General features: G+C 39.6%; 1 protein-coding gene and 1 long non-coding RNA gene across 2 annotated transcripts in view; one reads left to right on the forward strand and one right to left on the reverse strand.

The window, feature by feature from the left end:
- Positions 1-22,606, forward strand: part of LOC311077729 (uncharacterized protein) — a 136,855-nt gene that overhangs the window by 24,221 nt on the left and 90,028 nt on the right. The gene's annotated exons all lie outside the window — the stretch shown is intronic.
- LOC311077755 overlaps positions 13,347-22,606 on the reverse strand; it is a 14,280-nt gene continuing 5,020 nt past the window's right edge. Inside the window, exon 3 of the long non-coding RNA XR_014604975.1 lies at positions 13,347-13,780. This is a non-coding gene — a long non-coding RNA (uncharacterized lncRNA). The remainder of the gene's footprint in view (positions 13,781-22,606) is intronic.

The following is a 22,606-nucleotide window of genomic DNA, read 5'->3' on the forward strand; positions in this document are numbered from 1 at the left end:
GTGAAACTTCTCGCCTTATTAGACATTCTCTGCTCATATTCAGGAGAGGCATCCAGCTGCAGCCCCGCAGACTCACTTCTTGCTAGACACCAGTGGCTGGACACCAGTGGCTGGACACCAGTGGATGGACAGCAGACGTCATTTCCGTATCGTCATTCACTTTTCAATTTTGACGCGCCATGCAGATGTCAGCGGTAAGAAAAAATAATAAACTGTCGATGATTTATAGGTCATGTCAGAATTGGCATGGCACAAACTAGCTAGTTAAAAAAAATCGTCTTGTTTTCAAGGTACTGTGTCGTGTTTTTTAAAGGTATTAGTGAACTCTGGTGTGCCTCAATTCTAGAGCTAGGTTGCTACAATAGATTTTTCAATTAAATCGTTCTTTGAGTGGTACACTGTAAAAAAGAATACATTGATTTTATTAATATCTAATTAATAAAAATGAGGCAACAGATTACAAGCAATATTATTAATTAAATTTAACAAATTAGAATTGAGTAATAATTAATCAGATGAATTCCTTAAAAGTTAACCATTTAAAATGAGTAAAATGTACAAAATATCTTTTATTGCCAACATTGAAGACACCTGGTGTTAACAAGCAGAATCACTGAAGGAGAAAACCATAATTAAAGTCACCATTGTGGAGATCAGTGTGTGTTTTAGTTGGGCTCTTGAACCTTAAATCATTAACTTTAAGTTTTGTTTGGCTGCTGTACATGAGTTATAACAGCCAGATGAACAAAGAGAAAAGGTGATCTGATGGTGTTGGTTGTGTTTTAACATAATCATTATTTCACAATCATTAGACCTGAATCACTGAACCTCATATAGAGTCCAATTTATGAGTTAAGTTAACTTTATTAATTACAGCAGTATAATATTTTTAGCCTTTTCAATGAAATCCAAATGATCAAATCAATAATAAAAAATATTTTTTTTTTTTTTTTTTTTTTTTTTTTTTTTTTTTTAGGCACAAACACACATCAAGATTTTGCGTATGAATCTCAGCAATGGTGACGAACAGATCACCTCTGAACATAAGCTCATTATTTATTCATGCAGCAATGCATGATGGGAGCCATGAATGAGTTTTGATTGGTGGAACCCAGAATGCACTGCAACATGCTTTATAAATGTCACCATTGTTGAGATTCACAGGCCGATTATTGATGTCTGTGTGTCTCCTTTTTATGTAAGAGAAACTTTTTAGAAATTATTTGCCTTACATTGTAAAAGTTAAAAAAATATTATGCCGTACAAGGCCAGTGCTGCTATAATTAATAAAGTAAACCTAATTCATAAATTGGACTCTATGAGTTCAGTGATTCAGGTCAAATGATTGTGAAATAATGATTATGTTAAAACACAACCAACACCATTACATCACCTTTTCTCTTTGTTCATCTGGCTGTTATGACTCATGTACAGCAGCCAAATGAAACTTAAAGTTAATAATTTAAGGTCAAGAGCCAAACTAAAACACACACTGATCTCCACAATGGTGACTTTAATTATGGTTTTCTCCTTCAGTGATTCTGCTTGTTAACACCAGGTGTCTTCAATGTTGGCAATAAAAGATATTTTGTAAATTTTACTCATTTTAAATGGTTAACTTTTAAGGAATTCATTTGATTAAATATTACTCAATTCTAATTTGTTAAATTTAATTAATAATATTGCTTGTAATCTGTTGCCTCATTTGTATTAATTAGATATCAATAAAATCAATGTATTCTTTTTTACAGTGTATGATTTAATCAAGCGGCAACCTCCCCGTCTCTCTCTTGAAACCAACACGGAAGTGAGTTAAACTGCAATTCGTTGACTGGCCGCTTGAGGCTGATGTCAGAAGTGAGTCAAATCTGTATCTCTCCCATGTTAAAATGCCAAACTTTACAGCAGAAAAAAACGTGTTTACAGCCTGGTGTCTGTATGTGGCTTTGGTCTATACAGCTAATTTTGCCCTTCATGACAACTGTGAGGGGGGTGAATTTTTTTATAACTCATCCGTTTAGTTGATTAATATTTAAAGTTCTGCATAATTAAGGGTGTGGCCACTTGAGTGACAGGTGGGTTGTGCTGATGTCAATGCTAGCCGCTTGTCTGTTGTTACTAGCCGTCACTTCACCTCAGCAAGTGTTGCTGCTGAACTTGCCATCTCTGCAGTGTTTTGTGTTTTTTCCCGGGATTATTTCACACAATTTAATACACCCATTAAGTTACTTCGCCCACGGCTTATAAATTCCGTCGTTGTCGTCGAGTATCGTTTGAGAGAACAACCAGCGCTGTATTACAGTTTTTTTCCTCTGTGAACAGGCACTAATGGATGTCTGACAATTTCGTTGCTTTTTGGAGTTTTCAGATTTAAAAACGTCAATAAAGGCTCGTTCGTTCTGCTCTCACGGAACAGATATAGATTACAATATGCTTATGTACCGTCAGATGAAATCATGCAGGCGTCGGCGCTTTCTCCGTTCATGCAATAAATGCACATCCTTGAATGAGTGCGGATTTTCTAGCGCATTTACTTGAACTTCATAGGCAATAACGTTATATCTATGGTTTAACCCATTTGAGAGGCAGCCAAAATCAGAATTTAAAATGGACTGAATAAGCTCTCTACGAACTTGACGAGGGATGCCGCGCTGACGGACCATAGACTATAAAAAAGGAGTGACTGACATGTAACGTTATGCACATAAATCATCCCAGCCAGCACAGCCATGTGGGGCCCAAATGGGTTTGACCTGGGCTATCTAACTGGGGCCCAGCCAGTTTTGCACCCAGTTTCCATGTAGGCCCCACATGGATTTGCCCAGATGAAATGAACACTGCTTAGTGTGCACACTACAGGCTGTTTAATGTAACACTTAATCAGTGTTGGAGGTAATGAGATAATTAAGTGATTGAAAAATGATTTTGTATTAGTGAAGAACACCTGCTGTTAACAAGCATAATCACTGAAGGAAAGAGAAACACAAGAACTACTTCCAGCCACAGCCTTGGATGAAATCAACTGAAGATAAAATACATTAAATCTCTCAAGATCTCATTAAACAACTCCACAAACAGCATTACCAGCTTATTACTAACCAGACTGACTTTATTTCTGTCAGACATCTACAGAAGTTCGTATTAAGAATTAAGAAGAGGTTTAGATGTTGATTACTTATTTGAACGTAATAGTTTGATTTGATGTTACCATTGTGGCGATCAGTGTGTGCTTTAGTCAGGCTCTTGACTTTTCAACATTAGTTTTTCTCAGGCAGCTGTGTCTGTTTGTTATGATGAGAACAGCAAGAGAAAATATAATCAGATGCTATAAGCTGACTGATGATAAGAGTATAATCATCATATATTGGCTTAACTCATTGTTATACCATGGATTGGGTGCATACTCGATTCTGATTGGCTGCAGGGTGTTAAATGATGCGCTGGCTCAAACTCACTGATCAACTGCTGCGGTCGGCTCGCTGTGGCCACGTTGCTTGGCAACGCCTGTATACTATTAAATAGTGTGCGCTCGACTTAATAAATAAAAACCCTCACGATTTTTACTCTAAAACACATTAAAGTATTATTAATTGATTAAATATGTCTTTCTTTCGTAAGTGACCATGGTATAAGCGGGTTAATGCCCTTCGAGGTGTCCATTATCAGGTTTTAATGGAAACTTCCGCTGCGCGTCGGACGGTTCACGCCTCGCCGTCGTCCATTAAAACCTGATAATGGACACCTCGTCGGGCATTAACCCTTACATATTATGTGGGAGGTTTATATGGGTAGTATGTTATTAATTCTGTTTTATTGTTGTGATTCTACAGCAAGAAAATAATAGAATTTAATCAGAACATCAAACGATTTTTAACACACCATTTACATATTTTGGGCTCCTGTTAGTTTTACTTGCACACAGACATCAAGAATCAGCATATGAATCTCAACAATAGTGACATGCTTCAATGGTGCAATGCATTCTGGGAGCCATGGATAAGTTTCGTATGAAGCATGTCACCATTGTTGAGATTCATATGCTGATTCTTGATGCCTGTGTGCGAGTAAAACTCACAGGAGCCCATAATATGTAAATGGTGTGTTAAAAATCGTTTGATGTTCTGATTAAATTCTACTATTTTCTTGCTGTAGAATCACAACAATAAAACAGAATTAATAACATACTACCCGTATAAATAATCCCACATAATATCAATGAGTTAAGCCAATATATGATGATTATATTCTTATCATCAATCAGCTTACAGCATCTGATTATATTTTCTCTTGCTGTTCTCATCATAACAAACAGACACAGCTGCCTGAGAAAAACAAATGTTGAAAAGTCAAGAGCCTGACTAAAGCACACACTGATCGCCACAATGGTAACATCAAATCAAACTATTACTTTCAAATAAGTAATCAACATCTAAACCTCTTCTTAATTCTTTTCTGTAGATGTCTGACAGAAATAAAGTCAGTCTGGTTAGTAATAAGCTGGTAATGCTGTTTGTGGAGTTGTTTAATGAGATCTTGAGAGATTTAATGTATTTTATCTTCAGTTGATTTCATCCAAGGCTGTGGCTGGAAGTAGTTCTTGTGTTTCTCTTTCCTTCAGTGATTATGCTTGTTAACAGCAGGTGTTCTTCACTAATACAAAATCATTATTCAATCACTTAATCACTTATCTCATTACCTCCAACACTGATTAAGTGTTACATTAAACAGCCTGTAGTGTGCACACTAAGCAGTGTTCATTTCATCTGGGCAAATCCATGTGGGGCCTACATGGAAACTGGGTGCAAAACTGGCTGGGTCCCAGTTAGATAGCCCAGGTCAAACCCATTTGGGCCCCACATGGCTCTGCTGGCTGGGGCACTGTCACACACACTCTCTCTGTCAGTTGCATAACGTTATAGAATTACTTCCCCAGCCTGCATAGAAATAAACATATATCTATGCCCAGCCTGAACTAAAAACTCGATCACGTCGAGCTAGGTGATTTCAGATACAGCCAGTAGACGGGCTCTGATACAGCCAGGCTCCAGCTCGCGCCCCGCCTCTGCCCATCCGGGAGTGACGCAAGGCCAAGATGGCGACGGCCGGCTCCGCCCAGTTTAGGCTTCAAAAATGCTCTTCAGAAACCTACGGGTGACGTCACGGACACTACGTCCATATTTTTTTACAGTCTATGGATTTAATATTGTAAATACGTTTTTTTTCACTTGGATGTGTGAAGATTGTACCCAGTTAACGAGATCTCATAGAACAGTCTTGGCAGAGAACAGTCTAAAATGCTAGGTTGTCTATGCACACGAGAGTTTGCTAGCTAGCTATGTTTTTTTGTTTTTTGTTGAAGTAGTACTTTTGCACATGTTAATGCACGTGTAAATGCCTAATGTTTAATATGTTTATAATGATGTTTAAAGTTTAAACACTTGTACTCTAATATAGTTAAATATAAACATGCTCATTCTAATCATATTGTACATCTGTTCTTGCTTTAGGTGTGGTGAATGTCAAAAAACTGCCCCAGGCTGTAAGAGACATGTGTGTCCCTTTTAAAATTGTAGAATGCAGAAATTGCAGATGTTTTTTCAAAGACTGGGTGGGGTACTGTGGAAACGGAAGATGTGGAGACCTGCGAGGGTTTTATACAGACCCTGAATTTCCTGAGCATTGCCCAGACTGCCAATTTTAGGGGGCAGGAATGAGGTGTGGTGTGCACAGTGTGCAATAGTTTATTTGGAACTGTTCATGTTTTATTTTCTCTTGAAATAGGGACTTCCCCCACAACCTTACAGGCCTGACTGTGGCATCTTCATTCTGATGGTCAGATTTGACTAATTTTACTAATTAGATTGTGTAATTTCCAATAAATATTGCAAAACCATGAAGTGTTAATTTGATCTGGATTGTTTGGTAAATTGTCTGCTCATGTGAATCTACATATATTTTAAAAACAGAAATGGTTACATTTACAAAAAAAAAATAAGAATTGAATATCCAAATGGGCAAGGCAAAAAACTGTGGTCAATTAACATGTACAAGTCTGTTGTATTGACAAAACGTTATAGTCCATTGATCTAGGCTGAATTTAAGTCACAAAAAATAGTGATATGATCTGAACAATATATATTTTCAAGGTGGTTCTTGTGAATGCAGTTTGCATGAATTATTGATGTTATAATATTAAGTATATTATTGAGAATTGTTTTATGTAAAGAGATATGATAAAGATCATATTTCAATTTGCACACAGCTTTTATATTATATATTTTAAGTCATAAAAGTAAAATGACAATACGGAAAAGACGTGTGCAATTAAGCCTGCAAAGAATGCTGTCTATCCACTGGTGAAAACAGAAAATAAATATATGTCTATCCATAGGTGAAAATATAAAATAAATATGTCAATCCAGAGGTGAAAATGTAAAATAAATATATGTCTATCCAGAGGTGAAAATGTAAAATAAATATATGTCAATCCAGAGGTGAAAATAGGAAATAAAATTGCTGTCCATCCAGCGGTGAAAACGGAAATTACACAGCAAAATCCCCAGAGTTAAATTAACTCTGTTCAGAGAACATTTGGTCCCTCTCTACAGAGAGTTAAAATAACTCTGAATCAGAGTTAAAGTTAATGAGATACTTAAGTGATTAATTAAGTGATGATTGGGCATTGATGATGAACACCTGCTGTCAACAAGTTATCAGCAGAGGAGGATTCAACAACTCCACAAACAGCATTACCAGCTTCACTTATTACTAACCAGGGGTGCGTTTCCCCGAAAGCATCGTTGGCCAACTGTGGTCGCAAGTTCATCGCAATGTCCATTGAACTCTATTGGTAACGACGGAACTTGCGACCATAGTTGGCTAACGATGCTTTCGGGAAACACACCCCAGACTGACTTTATTTCTGTCAGACGTCTACAGAAGTTCTTATTGAGAATTAACAGAGGTTTAGATGTTGATGATTTATTGAAAATGTATGATCACCATTATAGTGATGAGTGTTTCCTTCAGTTGGGCAGTTTGACTTTTCTTGCAAGTTTGTGGTTTTCGTAACAGCTTTTACCAAAACACGTAATTTGTTACAAAGAAAGCCAAAAAAAGATGATCAGGTGATATAGTTTTTAACAGCAGATAGTAAAAAAATGCACTTATATCATCACGATCCAAAAGTGGTCATTTGATGTTAATAGATTATATTCACTAACAATACTCTCTTGCCACAGATTGGACATTTAGAATTTTTTAAATACATAATAAGGGATTTTTTTTTTTTTTTAAACAAAGACATCAAGAATCAGCATATAAATCTCAACAATGGTGACATGCTTTTCATGCTGCAATGCATGCTGGGAGCCACAATAGTATAAAACTCATGGCTCCCAGGATGCATTGCGGCATGAAACATGTCACCATTGTTGAGATTCATATGCTGATTCTTGATGTCTGTGTCTTAGAAAAAAAAAAAAAAAAATCCCCTATTATGTATTTAAAAAATTCAAAATGTCCAATCCGTGGCAAGAGAGTATTGTTAGTGAATATAATCTATTAACATCAAATGACCACTTTTGGACAGTGATGATATAAGTGCATCATTCTACTTTTTGTTGTTGAAAACTAGATCACCTGAACATCTTTGCGTCTGGCATTCTTTGCAACAAATTACATGTTTTGGTAAAAGCTGCTACAAAAACCACAAACACTCAAAAAAAATAAGCTAGAGTCAAACAGCCCAACTAAAGGAAACACTCATCACGATAATGGTGATCATACATTTTCAATAAATCGTCAACATCTAAACCTTAATTCTCAACACGAACTTCTGTAAACGTATGACTGAAATAAAGTCAATCTGGTTAGTAATAAGTGAAGCTGGTAATGCTGTTTATGGAGTTGTTTAATCCTCCTCTGCTGAGAACTTGTTGACAGCAGGTGTTCATCATTAATGCCCAATCATCACTTAATTAATCACTTAAGTATCTCATTAACTTTAACTCTGATTCAGAGTTATTTTAACTCTCTGTAGAGAGGGACCAAATGTTCTCTGAACAGAGTTAATTTAACTCTGGGGATTTTGCTGTGTAGCGGCGAAACGGAAATGACGGAGAAAATGGAAATGACGTAGGCTGTCTATCCACTGGTGTCCAGCCAGTGGTGTCTAGCCGGAGGTGAGTCTGCGGGGCTGCAGCTGGATGCTATTGGTTTCTCTCCTGTGTTACAGGTGGGTAAATGTATAAAAACACCTCAGAAGTAGCATTTATCTATGCTGTAATGTATGTGAGATATGAGTGAACAGTTTTTAGTGAAATGAGTTTCGTTAGGGTCTGTTTTGATTTAGTTTGAAATGAGTTGAAACGAGAGGGCAAAGTCCTGCAGAGTAACGGTCGAGAGACATTACTAGAGATCAAGTCAGCTCAACACACACTTTCCCCGTATATATATATATATGCATATGAAGATGTTTTTTTTGAGCTTGTAATGTTAACAGATATGTTTAGCTCACTGTATGTCAGTTTCCCACCATCTGTTGGAAATGTTTTTTTTTCTCAATGAGTTTATACGAAGATGTTTACAGTTGAGGTTAAAAGTTACACTTTAAGCACTTTATGAGTTCTGAGCATGATTTTGCAATACTGTATTAACATGATACTGATAAAATACTGTGAATGGAAGATTCTAAGTATCTAAAAATAGCTGGTGAATATTACCATTGTCTTTACATTTCATTTTGATAAATAGTATAAAATACAAGCATGAAGAGTAAGTGAACATGCATTTGGTGGAAAGAGGTTTATTTTAATATGGATTTTGCATTGACATGGACACTGAAAATTCATTGTAATGTTAAAAAGACACTGAACATGTAATATGTGAAACATACAATGACACTTAACAATAGAGATGTGATTGCTGAAGAAAATTCAGAAAATAAATGACTGCAGAGAGCTCGAAACTGATAACACTGTCTCCTCGTTTCTCTCCTGTGTTACAGGAATTAATCTGTTATCCACGGTGCCGTTGCCGCGGTACCCGTTACACACTCAAACACACCAAACCAACAATTACTAAAAACACACTTAAAAACTGATTTTGCACAGGCATTTTTCACTAGTTATTATTAATTATCAAAATAAAATTGTGATCTGAGCAGGTAATTTTACCATTGTTGCCCAGCATAGCTATACCAGCTCAGTAGGGCTATTGCAAAGTCTACTACTGAGAAATTTCATGTTATTTGAGCGTGCTTTTCCAGTGTGTGATCGGTACATGATTGGAGCGTTTGGGCCGTTAACGACAGAGCCGACACACACACAAACACACACACACACGGAACGGAGAGCGTGGCGCACACATGGAGCGGAAAAGACCTGCTCATGAAAGCTGCGTGAGAATGAAACCTGATCGCCGACTTACAGCCACTGAGTTAGAAGCACTGAAATAAAAATTAAGCAATTTAATCATCTGTGGAACGGGCAGGACTCGAAAAACTCCAGCCAATCATTTCCAAGACCACCTAGAATCATTGGACAGTAAGTGCGTCAATCAAGCGGTCGTACCATCCCCCCCTCCCCCATCATGTCCATGTTCTTTGAATGGGTGGAGTCAAAGGAAAGAAGGTAGGACCATTTGAGTTGTGTATTTTCAAAATCTGCTGGCCGCTTTGCAAATCACATACCCCACCTTTAAAATCTTCAAGTGTGTGTCCAGCCTGAGGTTTAGGCTTAATGAACTCATCTGTGTTTGTGAAGGAGTGCTGGAGTCTCACATGACGTTATAGTTTATGAAACACAGCTGTAAAATACAGTTGTTTCTGTCTCTGTCCTCTGGATTACAGAAGCGTCCAGTGTCTTTGATCTATAATCACAGGAACAAGAGTTATTAAGTTATTAACACAAATTGTTACCAAGCCAAATACAAAGAAGGTTCCAAAAACTGGTTGTTATGAATTACATGATGAATTAAACTTTAGGACGCAGAAACATAGTACAACTTTGAAAAGTTTTAGCCCTACAGTTAATGGGGTACAATTGTGGAATAACTTGGAGATGGAGATGAAACGATGTCCAAACATTAATCTGTTCAAATATAAATACAAACAAAAGATTTTTGAAAAGTATAGAGAAGAAGAAATGATTTGCCACTAGGGGTATTTCTACCATGATCAGATACTGCAAGTAAGGGTTAATGCCCTTCGAGGTGTCCATTGTCAGGTATTAATGGACGACGGCGAGGCGTGAACCGTCCAACGCGCAGCGGAGATCCATTAATACCTGACAATTGATCAGTGAGTTTGAGCCAGCGCAATCATTTAGGACTGTCATCAGGCAAATTGACGAGACGCCTTTCCTAGGTGTACATAGAGTGCCGAAGTTATGACGTCATTTTGTAGGACAACCCGGAAGTTAGCGGCGCATGGGTTCCCTCGATCGAAAAGCAATGCATTTTTCCCATACACTTTTGGAAAATCGCAAAAAATAAGATCTGTGTTCAACAAAGAGTTGTGACCCTAACACGTTTTGTCTATCAAGATAATCTTTACAAGTTAATCCAAAATTTATATATTTTGAAGCCTAAATAAAGCCGTCAGATATAAAATGCTAACGGTAGGCTATAAACGGACTACAGCACACCAGCACACCATGGTCGCGGATCAACGTCATCATCAAGCTTCCTCAAACTTTATTTAAAAAACACGCTCGCTCATTATGATCTGCGCTGTGTATGAACCTATTTTTTACAGTCTATGGTATGAACACTTATCCACTTTTTCATGAGAAATATTGCCCATTCGTTTTTTCAAAAAATGTTAGAAACTAATTTTGTTTATGCGTGCCTCTCTGAGATTTTTTTAATCTTTTGTTAATGTTTTATTTATTCGTTTATTATTTTGTTAGTTTATATAAACCTTAATATTATTTTCTTTGTGATTAAGATTATTATGCCTGATCATTGTGCCCCAAATAAACTTTAAAGATTATCTTTCACTGTATGTTTGATATGTTTTTATGTTTGATTGTATGTTTGCATACCATTTGCTAATTCGCCAGGAAAAAAACGCGCTTTTACCATCTCAGAAGCACTAACGTTAGCTATGGCCGTATCAATTTCCAATCTTATGTCCTTTTTCTTAGACGATAGAAAAACCATAGATCGAGGAGAGAACCACTATAAATCTGGACATGAACAGTGCAGCTTAGATGCTGGTTTACTTGCCGGTATTGTAAGGGCCAGCATGAGGGACAAGGTTAATCGAGTCTCGGTAAGTAAAACTAGGGAGAGATAGAGGAGTTATAATAGTGTTCTATGTATTTAAGATAACTATACAAATAATCTCTGAACAAGCATAACACAGTTAAATTCCAAACATTTAATATAATAGTTGTATATAATTATATATGTTGAATTTAAAGAGAATTGTCCAATAGCAAATGCTTATTATTATAATTAAACCATATATGTTCCCTAAATAAACCATATATACTCATTTTGTTAACATTTTCTATATATTTTTACCTGGTAATCCACAAGCCCCAATGTGAGAGCCAGTGTAGTAAATTTTATCTCACATTCACATTACTGTGAGCTGACTGGAGTGTAGTTACAATAGTATACAAGTAGTATACAATAGTTTAACATTTAATTTGTGTATTTGTCAGACAGGCAACTTACAGTGCATTAAGGCTATACATATCAGCGTGTTCTCTGGGAATTGTCCACGTTTATATAGCACATTAAATATAGTTAACATTTACTACTAAAATAACAAAGATTAACATTGTTACCTAATGCCTTAACTACTGGTAATGCTGTTGTTTCTTGGGTAAAAGCCAAGTTCACAAATATCAGGGTGCAGGACCCACCCTTTCTATAATTATATCCAAACAAGTTACAATAAAAGTCAATAAACCAGGTATTATTTTGAATATTTTAATTAAACACATTTCTCAACGTAACGTTAGCCTTTAATAAAACTGCAGCGGATCTAATCTATTAAACAGTGGCAAAGTAAACAAGCTTTTAGATATTTTAAGAGAAAGACAAAAGGTATTTTAGCTGTTGATTTGGTTATGAAAAACGCTTATTCTTGCTACTGCTAGCCTTTTTTACTCCATCTGGCACGAACCGAGTCTCCGCTGGGTAACATCGGACGGAAAACGGTAAAACGAGATTTCATTTTCATTCGATGACTTGTGGTTGCATTTCGGGACAAAACAAAAATAACGTTATGTATATTAACTGAAAGGTAAACTTCTAAGACCGTGAAGCTGAAACGCGGGCTCGTGAGAGATTTCATGTTTGTCATGATGACGTCTAAAGTCCCCGCCAAAGGATGTAGTCCCTTTTAGCAACTTGTTAGCAACCACCGTTTTTAAGACACAATAAAGTTTAAAAAAATCACAAGCAGGTTATAACTGGTGTGTTTTATGTCAAAGATCAAAACGTGAAAATATTTAGAGGCTTTGTTAACCACAGACCTTATTTCAGGCGATTTAGCAAAAACCCATTCAAAAAACCCATAGACTTTAGGGCGAGGGAACCGGTAGTGCTAAAATGCTAACTCACTTCCGCGTTTTGGCCTACAAAGTGACGTCATAACTTCGGCACTCTATTATCACTTTTTAATGGACACCCTGCAGCCAATCAGAATCGAGTATTCACCCAGACCATGGTATAAGTGTATATAATCCATTTTTTGGTTTGTTTTTGTTTTGTTTTGTTTTGCTGTTGTTTCCTTGTTGTTGTTTTGTTGCTTTTGCACTATGTTCCTTTGTACTATTGTGAAATGAGAATTATTATTGTATTAATTTTGGGGGTGGGCGCTTATAAGCTCTTTTGCTTCGGCCCACTCCTTTTGAGCAGGATGGTTACTGCTCAAATAAATAAATAAACTAAACTAAACTAAAAATAATGTTAATAGAGAAAATAACTCAATCAAAGATGATCTCTAGTTTTTACACATGAATATAATCATTCACACACAAGCTGACAGAGATTCAGTGTCTGAAGATCATAAACACACAGTCCTGTTTCAGTATCATTACAGCGTTGAGCAAGAAATTAAATCTGATTGTGTTTCAATGGATCTGCGAACACAATTACTGTAAACCACCTTGAGTTCAACACATAACCATAATCATCAGTTTCTGCTGACTCACCTGTTCATAAATCACTGGATTAAACACAACAATGGTGGACGACAGCAGACCTGAGCAATAGATCAACATTAGTCTTTCTTAGAGACTCACTTCTTCAGTTATCTTAAAGTTCATAATTATAAGATCCTTTAATTCAGTTCTCATGCATTTCATCACAAACCCAACCAAGTATTTAGTGTGAAATATTACCTTTAGTCTGTTTCTTCCTCACAGCCACTATAATCAGTGAAACTGCTATCAGGAGTAAAACTAAAGTCTCCGCAGAGACGATAATCACAAATGAACCTGAAAAACACAAGAGAGAAACAGCCAGAAGAATCATTGACTAAATCAAAGACTAATGCATGAAATGAGACGTATATGAGGCTTGTTGAAAGTCATGTTGCCATGACAACCGTCTGTCAGACCTTTGACCTCCTGTTGCGATGGGAAGAGAGACGGATGGTGAGATGTGGAGAGATGTGTTCCTGTGTCCGGTGAAGAAATAACCAGAGATAAAGCATATTAAAGGCTGAAGAGATGTTGAGAAGAAAGAGATGAAGTACCTGTGGAGGAGATCTGATGATCTGTGACGCTGCTGGACGCGTCCTCTTCGCTTCGAGATTTATCTGTGCGTGAGAAAATGGATGAGTGAGTGTGTGAGTGTGTGAAAAGTGTCAATTGTGTGAATCTCACGGTGAATGCGTGAGATTTGGCAGCTTTGGTGGAGATGTCAGTGTGTGTGTGTGTGTGTATGTGTGTGTGAGAGAGAGAGTGTCAGTATAAATATATATGATGTGTGGCGTGAGAGCAAGTGTCAAGAGTGTGAGAGTTAGCAGCTCTGGTGCAGATGTCAGTGTGTGTGTGTGTGTGTGTGTGAGAGAGAGAGAGATGTCTGTGTGTGTGTGTGTGTGTGTGTGTGTGAGTGAGTGAGTGCAGATGTCAGTGTGTGTGTGTGTGTGTGAGAGTGCAGATGTCAGTGTGTGTGTGTGTGTGTGTGTGTGTGTGTGTGAGTGCAGATGTCAGTGTGTGTGTGAGTGAGTGCAGATATCTGTGTGTGTGTGTGTGTGTGTGTGTGTGTGTGTGTGAGATAGAGTGCAGATGTCAGTTTGTGTGTGTGTGTGTGTGTGTGTGTGTGTGTGTGTAAGAGTGCAGTTGTGTGTGTGTGTGTGTGTGTGTGTGTGTGTGTGTGTGTGTGTGAGTGAGTGCAGATGTCAGTGTGTGTGTGTGTGTGTGTGTGTGTGTGTGTGAGTGCAGATGTCAGTGTGTGTGTGTGTGTGTGTGTGTGTGTGTGAGTGAGTGCAGATGTCAGTGTGTGTGTGTGTGTGTGTGTGTGTGAGTGCAGATGTCAGTGTGTGTGAAGTTAGGACCCTGACTGACAGGGGCCCCAAAACATAAGTAAAAACTAATTTTTTATTTTTTTTATACACTATATAAACCATCATCATTGAGTATATTTCAAATAATAATAACATGAATGATGTCTTTGATTTTACTTATTTTGGCAATACAAGTTTAATATCCCCACTGACCAAAAAGTAAACATTCATATTGACCGACCACCCCCCTGTATCTGCATGAAATGGTTTGGTCCTGCGTTAGCGTGCGCGGTGTTTAAACTTGTCTTGCACACTCACAGTCAGTCAATGCGCCAGAAACACAGAGACCACAATGTTGCATAGTAAAATAAAATCTGGTTTTCAACAAAGAAAAGAGAGGAAAGATAAAAGAAAGGGTGTCAATCTGTAACCCAGTTTTTCCCCAAGAAAGGTGGGTAGCCTTTAGTCTGTGAGTGGTATTAACCTGTTGTCAATAGTGAAATAAGCTAACGTTAACTAGCTGCAGGCTAGTGTTAGCCTACATTTAATCAGTGCAGGGAAACGTTTAGCAAGATATTCATATTAAATCATTGTCCATGCCCATTTTAGCAGATTAAACAACAGACGAGTCAGCAGCACCCCAGTCTCCCCATAACTACCCCTCCCTGTCCCAGTGAAGAAGGAGAGCAACACTGTGTTAACCCTTGTATGGTGTTCGGGTCTGTTGGACCCGTTTTAATTTTTTATCAAAAGAAAAATGATACAATTAATTATTTTTTCAAACTAAGACTCATTGGCCTTGGCTCATTTTCTGTGAGGAATATATATCAGAACACATTTTCAATGAAAACACACTGTACACCCCCCCTACACATTTATATTACACACAGGATGTTCGGGTCCACTGGACCCGGGGCTAATAAAAGTGTGGAAATTGTAGGTCCTGTGTACCTTTACTCTGTCCTCCTCCTGTCAGGGCCTGCTGTTAGTGTGTGTATGTTCTTGTATATGGTTTATGAGGACACAAATGTGTATAATGACATGGGTATTACAACGTAAACATGGTTTATGACGACATCTGTGTCCTCATAATAAAACATACTAAATGGTGTTTTTTGAAATTCAAAAAATGGCAAAAGTTTTCTGTGATTGGTAGGTTTAGGGCAGGGGTCGGCAACCCAAAATGTTGAAAGAGCCATATTGGACCCAAAAAAAAAAAAAAAAAAAATCTGTCTGGAGCCGCAAAAAATTAAAAGCCTTATATAAGCCTTATAATGAAGGCAACACATGCTGTAAGTGTCTATATTAGCTTTATTAAGAAGGCTACAAATAACGTTACATAATGAGCATTCATGATTAAATGTTTATTTTCCCTGCAGCGCATCCTGGAGAGAATGACGCACCACGTGACTACAGTGCTTTAAGTTTAACTTACATTATAATTTTAATGTATTATGTTTCGTTTTATTTATTCGTGTATTATTTTTACAACGTTGAAAAACTTTAACCCTTTCACACGTAAGTTTAAAATATTCTGACTGACCCCCCCAGCGTGAGTTTTTCAAGGCGACCGTGTGTCGCTTTATGGTTTCCATGGTGACGCGTCATTGCGTGTCACGTGACACACCGCAGCAACAGCAGAGCTGAATGAATGATGATCTGCTTTTATGTCATTTTTCCTTTTTTATTCAAAATATTCACAAATTTGTTAGATATGGCATGAAATATCTGATATTCCGACTGTCAAATATATGCAAGTGGAAGTGTTTTGTTGTTTAAACACCTTTATAACGATCGCGTTAGTTGAGCTGTATGCGCGATGGGCGCCGCCATCTTAGTTTGTACCGCAGACGCAGTTCAGAGAATCGGATCTGTTGGATTTACAACACATGAATTCATCCACTTCTCCCGAAATACATAAAAGTAAGTGGCTGGTGAACTGGGAGAAGAATAGAGTAAGCTTTAAAGTTACTTACACAATGTGTATCTGATATGAATAAAACGTGTCTAATTATAATGGAAAGGATTATTATTGCCTCTTCCTTTAACATCAGTGTGTATTTTACAAACTCTAAATGTATTGTTTTTTTAGTACTTATATGTCTGAAACCTAAAATAAACATTATGTGGTTGAAAACACTGAAGTTGTGCTATATGACAGCTCTGAGCGCGCCTGTCTCTGGCTCAGCGCCAGCCAACGCGCGAGAGCACATTTGAATTTAGCAGTTGATCACGTGCACTGACCGTTCTAATCACACCGATGTGATCGTACGTGCAAAAGGGTTAGAATGTTTGTCATGTTTTTCCTCCTACAGAAATGATATTAAAACAAAAAATATTTTTTCCATTTTCATATTTTTGAAAAAGCTCCAGGGAGCCACTAGGGCGGCGCTTAAGAGCCGCATGCGGCTCTAGAGCCGCGGGTTGCCGACCCCCGGTTTAGGGGTAGGGTTAGTGTAGGGGGATAGATTATACAGTTTGTACATTAGAAAAACCATTATGCCTATGGAGAGTGACCGTACACCACATAAGTGAGTGTGTGTGTCTGTGTGCGTGTGGGTGTGTGTTTTGTGTGTGTCTGTGTGTGTGTTGTGGGTGTGGGTGTGTGTTTTGTGTGTGTCTGTGTCTTTTTTTTAAAATCTGTCATTAATTTTACAATAAAAATACACTGAGAATGTGTAAAGGATTGCCTTAAGGACATTTTTATGATGGCTTTTAATCTTGCATCAAATAGTGAACTGCAGACTTGCATTTACAAATCACAGCATTAAATATTGTGCCAGTACTATTATTGAACTACAATAAGCAAGACAGTTGCAAGCCTTTGATTAGAGTTATGTACAGCTTTTGATGGGACAGTTCGGTCCTAGAGATGTGGTGACAACAGCTGCGCAGAGGGGGCCCAATTCGATTTTTTTGTCATGGGGCCCAAAATTCCTGGCGGCGAGAGAGTGAGAGTTAGCAGCTCTGGTGCAGATGTCAGTGTGTGTGTGTGTGTGTGTGTGAGAGAGAGAGAGTGTAGATGTCAGTGTGTGTGTGTGTGTGTGTGTGTGTGTGAGAGTGAGAGAGAGTGTAGATGTCAGTGTGTGTGTGTGTGTGTGTGTGTGTGTGAGAGTGAGAGAGAGTGTAGATGTCAGTGTGTGTGTGTGTGTGTGTGTGTGAGAGAGAGAGAGAGTGTAGATGTCAGTGTGTGTGTGTGTGTGTGTGTGTGAGAGAGAGAGAGTGTAGATGTCAGTGTGTGTGTGTGTGTGTGTGTGTGTGTGTGTGTGTGAGAGAGAGAGAGTGTAGATGTCAGTGTGTGTGTGTGTGTGTGTGTGTGTGTGAGAGAGAGAGAGTGTAGATGTCAGTGTGTGTGTGTGTGTGTGTGTGTGAGAGAGAGAGAGAGTGTAGATGTCAGTGTGTGTGTGTGTGTGTGTGTGTGTGAGAGAGAGAGAGTGTAGATGTCAGTGTGTGTGTGTGTGTGTGTGTGTGAGAGAGAGAGAGTGTAGATGTCAGTGTGTGTGTGTGTGTGTGTGTGTGTGAGAGAGAGAGAGAGAGAGTGTAGATGTCAGTGTGTGTGTGTGTGTGTGTGTGTGTGTGAGAGAGAGAGAGTGTAGATGTCAGTGTGTGTGTGTGTGTGTGTGTGTGTGAGAGAGAGAGAGTGTAGATGTCAGTGTGTGTGTGTGTGTGTGTGAGAGAGAGTGTAGATGTCAGTGTGTGTGTGTGTGTGTGTGTGTGAGAGAGAGAGAGTGTAGATGTCAGTGTGTGTGTGTGTGTGTGTGTGAGAGAGAGAGAGAGAGTGTAGATGTCAGTGTGTGTGTGTGTGTGTGTGTGTGTGAGAGAGAGAGAGTGTAGATGTCAGTGTGTGTGTGTGTGTGTGTGTGTGTGTGAGAGAGAGAGAGAGTGTAGATGTCAGTGTGTGTGTGTGTGTGTGAGAGAGAGAGAGAGAGTGTAGATGTCAGTGTGTGTGTGTGTGTGTGTGTGTGTGTGTGAGAGAGAGAGAGTGTAGATGTCAGTGTGTGTGTGTGTGTGTGTGTGTGTGTGTGAGAGAGAGAGAGTGTAGATGTCAGTGTGTGTGTGTGTGTGTGTGTGTGAGAGAGAGAGAGTGTAGATGTCAGTGTGTGTGTGTGTGTGTGTGTGTGTGTGAGAGAGAGAGAGTGTAGATGTCAGTGTGTGTGTGTGTGTGTGTGTGTGTGTGTGTGTGAGAGAGAGTGTAGATGTCAGTGTGTGTGTGTGTGTGTGTGTGTGTGAGAGAGAGAGTGTAGATGTCAGTGTGTGTGTGTGTGTGTGTGAGAGAGAGAGAGAGAGTGTAGATGTCAGTGTGTGTGTGTGTGTGTGTGTGTGTGTGAGAGAGAGAGAGTGTAGATGTCAGTGTGTGTGTGTGTGTGTGTGTGTGTGTGTGAGAGAGAGAGTGTAGATGTCAGTGTGTGTGTGTGTGTGTGTGTGTGAGAGAGAGAGAGTGTAGATGTCAGTGTGTGTGTGTGTGTGTGTGTGAGAGAGAGAGAGTGTAGATGTCAGTGTGTGTGTGTGTGTGTGTGTGTGTGAGAGAGAGAGAGTGTAGATGTCAGTGTGTGTGTGTGTGTGTGTGTGTGTGAGAGAGAGAGAGTGTAGATGTCAGTGTGTGTGTGTGTGTGTGTGTGTGTGTGAGAGAGAGAGAGTGTAGATGTCAGTGTGTGTGTGTGTGTGTGTGTGTGTGTGTGTGTGAGAGAGAGTGTAGATGTCAGTGTGTGTGTGTGTGTGTGTGTGTGTGTGAGAGAGAGAGTGTAGATGTCAGTGTGTGTGTGTGTGTGTGTGTGAGAGAGAGAGAGAGTGTAGATGTCAGTGTGTGTGTGTGTGTGTGTGTGAGAGAGAGAGAGTGTAGATGTCAGTGTGTGTGTGTGAGAGAGAGAGAGAGAGTGTAGATGTCAGTGTGTGTGTGTGTGTGTGTGAGAGAGAGAGAGTGTAGATGTCAGTGTGTGTGTGTGTGTGTGTGTGTGAGAGAGAGAGAGTGTAGATGTCAGTGTGTGTGTGTGTGTGTGTGTGTGAGAGTGAGAGAGAGTGTAGATGTCAGTGTGTGTGTGTGTGTGTGTGTGTGTGTGTGTGTGAGAGAGAGAGAGTGTAGATGTCAGTGTGTGTGTGTGTGTGTGTGTGTGTGTGAGAGAGAGAGAGTGTAGATGTCAGTGTGTGTGTGTGTGTGTGTGTGTGTGAGAGAGAGAGAGTGTAGATGTCAGTGTGTGTGTGTGTGTGTGTGTGAGAGAGAGAGAGTGTAGATGTCAGTGTGTGTGTGTGTGTGTGTGTGTGTGTGAGAGAGAGAGAGTGTAGATGTCAGTGTGTGTGTGTGTGTGTGTGTGTGTGAGAGAGAGAGAGAGAGTGTAGATGTCAGTGTGTGTGTGTGTGTGTGTGTGTGTGTGTGTGAGAGAGAGAGAGTGTAGATGTCAGTGTGTGTGTGTGTGTGTGTGTGTGAGAGAGAGAGAGTGTAGATGTCAGTGTGTGTGTGTGTGTGTGTGTGTGAGAGAGAGAGAGAGTGTAGATGTCAGTGTGTGTGTGTGTGTGTGTGTGTGTGTGTGTGAGAGAGAGAGAGTGTAGATGTCAGTGTGTGTGTGTGTGTGTGTGTGTGTGAGAGAGAGAGAGTGTAGATGTCAGTGTGTGTGTGTGTGTGTGTGTGTGTGTGTGTGTGAGAGAGAGTGTAGATGTCAGTGTGTGTGTGTGTGTGTGTGTGTGAGAGAGAGAGAGTGTAGATGTCAGTGTGTGTGTGTGTGTGTGTGTGTGAGAGAGAGAGAGAGAGTGTAGATGTCAGTGTGTGTGTGTGTGTGTGTGTGAGAGAGAGAGAGTGTAGATGTCAGTGTGTGTGTGTGTGTGTGTGTGTGAGAGAGAGAGAGAGTGTAGATGTCAGTGTGTGTGTGTGTGTGTGTGTGAGAGAGAGAGAGAGAGTGTAGATGTCAGTGTGTGTGTGTGTGTGTGTGTGTGTGTGAGAGAGAGAGAGTGTAGATGTCAGTGTGTGTGTGTGTGTGTGTGTGTGTGTGTGAGAGAGAGAGAGTGTAGATGTCAGTGTGTGTGTGTGTGTGTGTGTGTGTGTGTGAGAGAGAGAGAGAGTGTAGATGTCAGTGTGTGTGTGTGTGTGTGTGTGTGTGAGAGAGAGAGAGTGTAGATGTCAGTGTGTGTGTGTGTGTGTGTGTGTGTGTGTGTGTGAGAGAGAGTGTAGATGTCAGTGTGTGTGTGTGTGTGTGTGTGTGTGTGTGAGAGAGAGAGTGTAGATGTCAGTGTGTGTGTGTGTGTGTGTGTGTGAGAGAGAGAGAGAGTGTAGATGTCAGTGTGTGTGTGTGTGTGTGTGTGTGTGAGAGAGAGAGAGTGTAGATGTCAGTGTGTGTGTGTGTGTGTGTGTGAGAGAGAGAGTGTAGATGTCAGTGTGTGTGTGTGTGTGTGTGTGTGAGAGAGAGAGAGTGTAGATGTCAGTGTGTGTGTGTGTGTGTGTGTGTGAGAGAGAGAGAGTGTAGATGTCAGTGTGTGTGTGTGTGTGTGTGTGTGAGAGAGAGAGAGTGTAGATGTCAGTGTGTGTGTGTGTGTGTGTGTGAGAGAGAGAGAGTGTAGATGTCAGTGTGTGTGTGTGTGTGTGTGTGTGTGTGTGAGAGAGAGAGAGTGTAGATGTCAGTGTGTGTGTGTGTGTGAGAGAGAGTGTAGATGTCAGTGTGTGTGTGTGTGTGTGTGTGTGTGAGAGAGAGTGTAGATGTCAGTGTGTGTGTGTGTGTGTGTGTGTGAGAGAGAGAGAGAGTGTAGATGTCAGTGTGTGTGTGTGTGTGTGTGTGTGAGAGAGAGAGAGTGTAGATGTCAGTGTGTGTGTGTGAGAGAGAGAGAGAGAGTGTAGATGTCAGTGTGTGTGTGTGTGTGTGTGTGTGAGAGAGAGAGAGTGTAGATGTCAGTGTGTGTGTGTGTGTGTGTGTGTGTGAGAGAGAGAGAGTGTAGATGTCAGTGTGTGTGTGTGTGTGTGTGTGTGTGTGTGAGAGAGAGAGAGTGTAGATGTCAGTGTGTGTGTGTGTGTGTGTGTGTGTGTGTGTGTGTGAGAGAGAGAGAGTGTAGATGTCAGTGTGTGTGTGTGTGTGTGTGTGTGTGTGAGAGAGAGAGAGTGTAGATGTCAGTGTGTGTGTGTGTGTGTGTGTGTGTGAGAGAGAGAGAGTGTAGATGTCAGTGTGTGTGTGTGTGTGTGTGTGTGTGTGTGTGTGTGAGAGAGAGTGTAGATGTCAGTGTGTGTGTGTGTGTGTGTGTGTGTGTGAGAGAGAGAGTGTAGATGTCAGTGTGTGTGTGTGTGTGTGTGTGAGAGAGAGAGAGAGTGTAGATGTCAGTGTGTGTGTGTGTGTGTGTGTGTGTGAGAGAGAGAGAGTGTAGATGTCAGTGTGTGTGTGTGTGTGTGTGAGAGAGAGAGAGTGTAGATGTCAGTGTGTGTGTGTGTGTGTGTGTGTGTGTGTGAGAGTGAGAGAGAGTGTAGATGTCAGTGTGTGTGTGTGTGTGTGTGTGTGAGAGAGAGAGAGTGTAGATGTCAGTGTGTGTGTGTGTGTGTGTGTGTGTGAGAGAGAGAGAGTGTAGATGTCAGTGTGTGTGTGTGTGTGTGTGTGTGTGTCAGTGTTAATTTTGGCAGCCATTTTTGATTTAGTCTTAGTTTTCATCTTGAGACGAAAATACTTATTGGTCTTAGTTACATTTTAGTCATTTTGTCTTTCATAGTTTTAGTCTAGTTTTAGTTGACGAAAAGTCATTGCATTTTTGTCAACTTTTAGTCAAACTGCAGTTACCGACATTAATTTTGGTAGCTATTTATATGTAGTCTTTAGACACAAAATGTCCAAATTTTTTTTATCTCTAGGCCAATTCAGTTAAGCTTATGAGAAATGTAAATTAAGGCAACAGGCTGTATTGACATTGCACTCTTTAGCAGTAGCACTTGTGCAATTCTACATACCCCTTTTCATTAGTTCAGTGGTTTTTAGAGTGCCCTAGCCCCTGGTACCCCCTCTCTTCCACTTAGACTGCAGTCACACTTTTTCCATTAAGGGACAATATTTTTTTTAAATATTTTTTTTTAATTAAACAATGTTCAATATATATGCAATGATGGTAAAAACGAAGTGATACCGGTACTTTTAAAATATTAAATTAAAGCCAGTAGTAAGTCACTGTCTTTATGAG

This window comes from Abramis brama (assembly GCF_963993115.1).
Source record: "Abramis brama genome assembly, chromosome: 2".
NCBI classification, from domain to species: Eukaryota; Metazoa; Chordata; class Actinopteri; order Cypriniformes; family Leuciscidae; genus Abramis; species Abramis brama.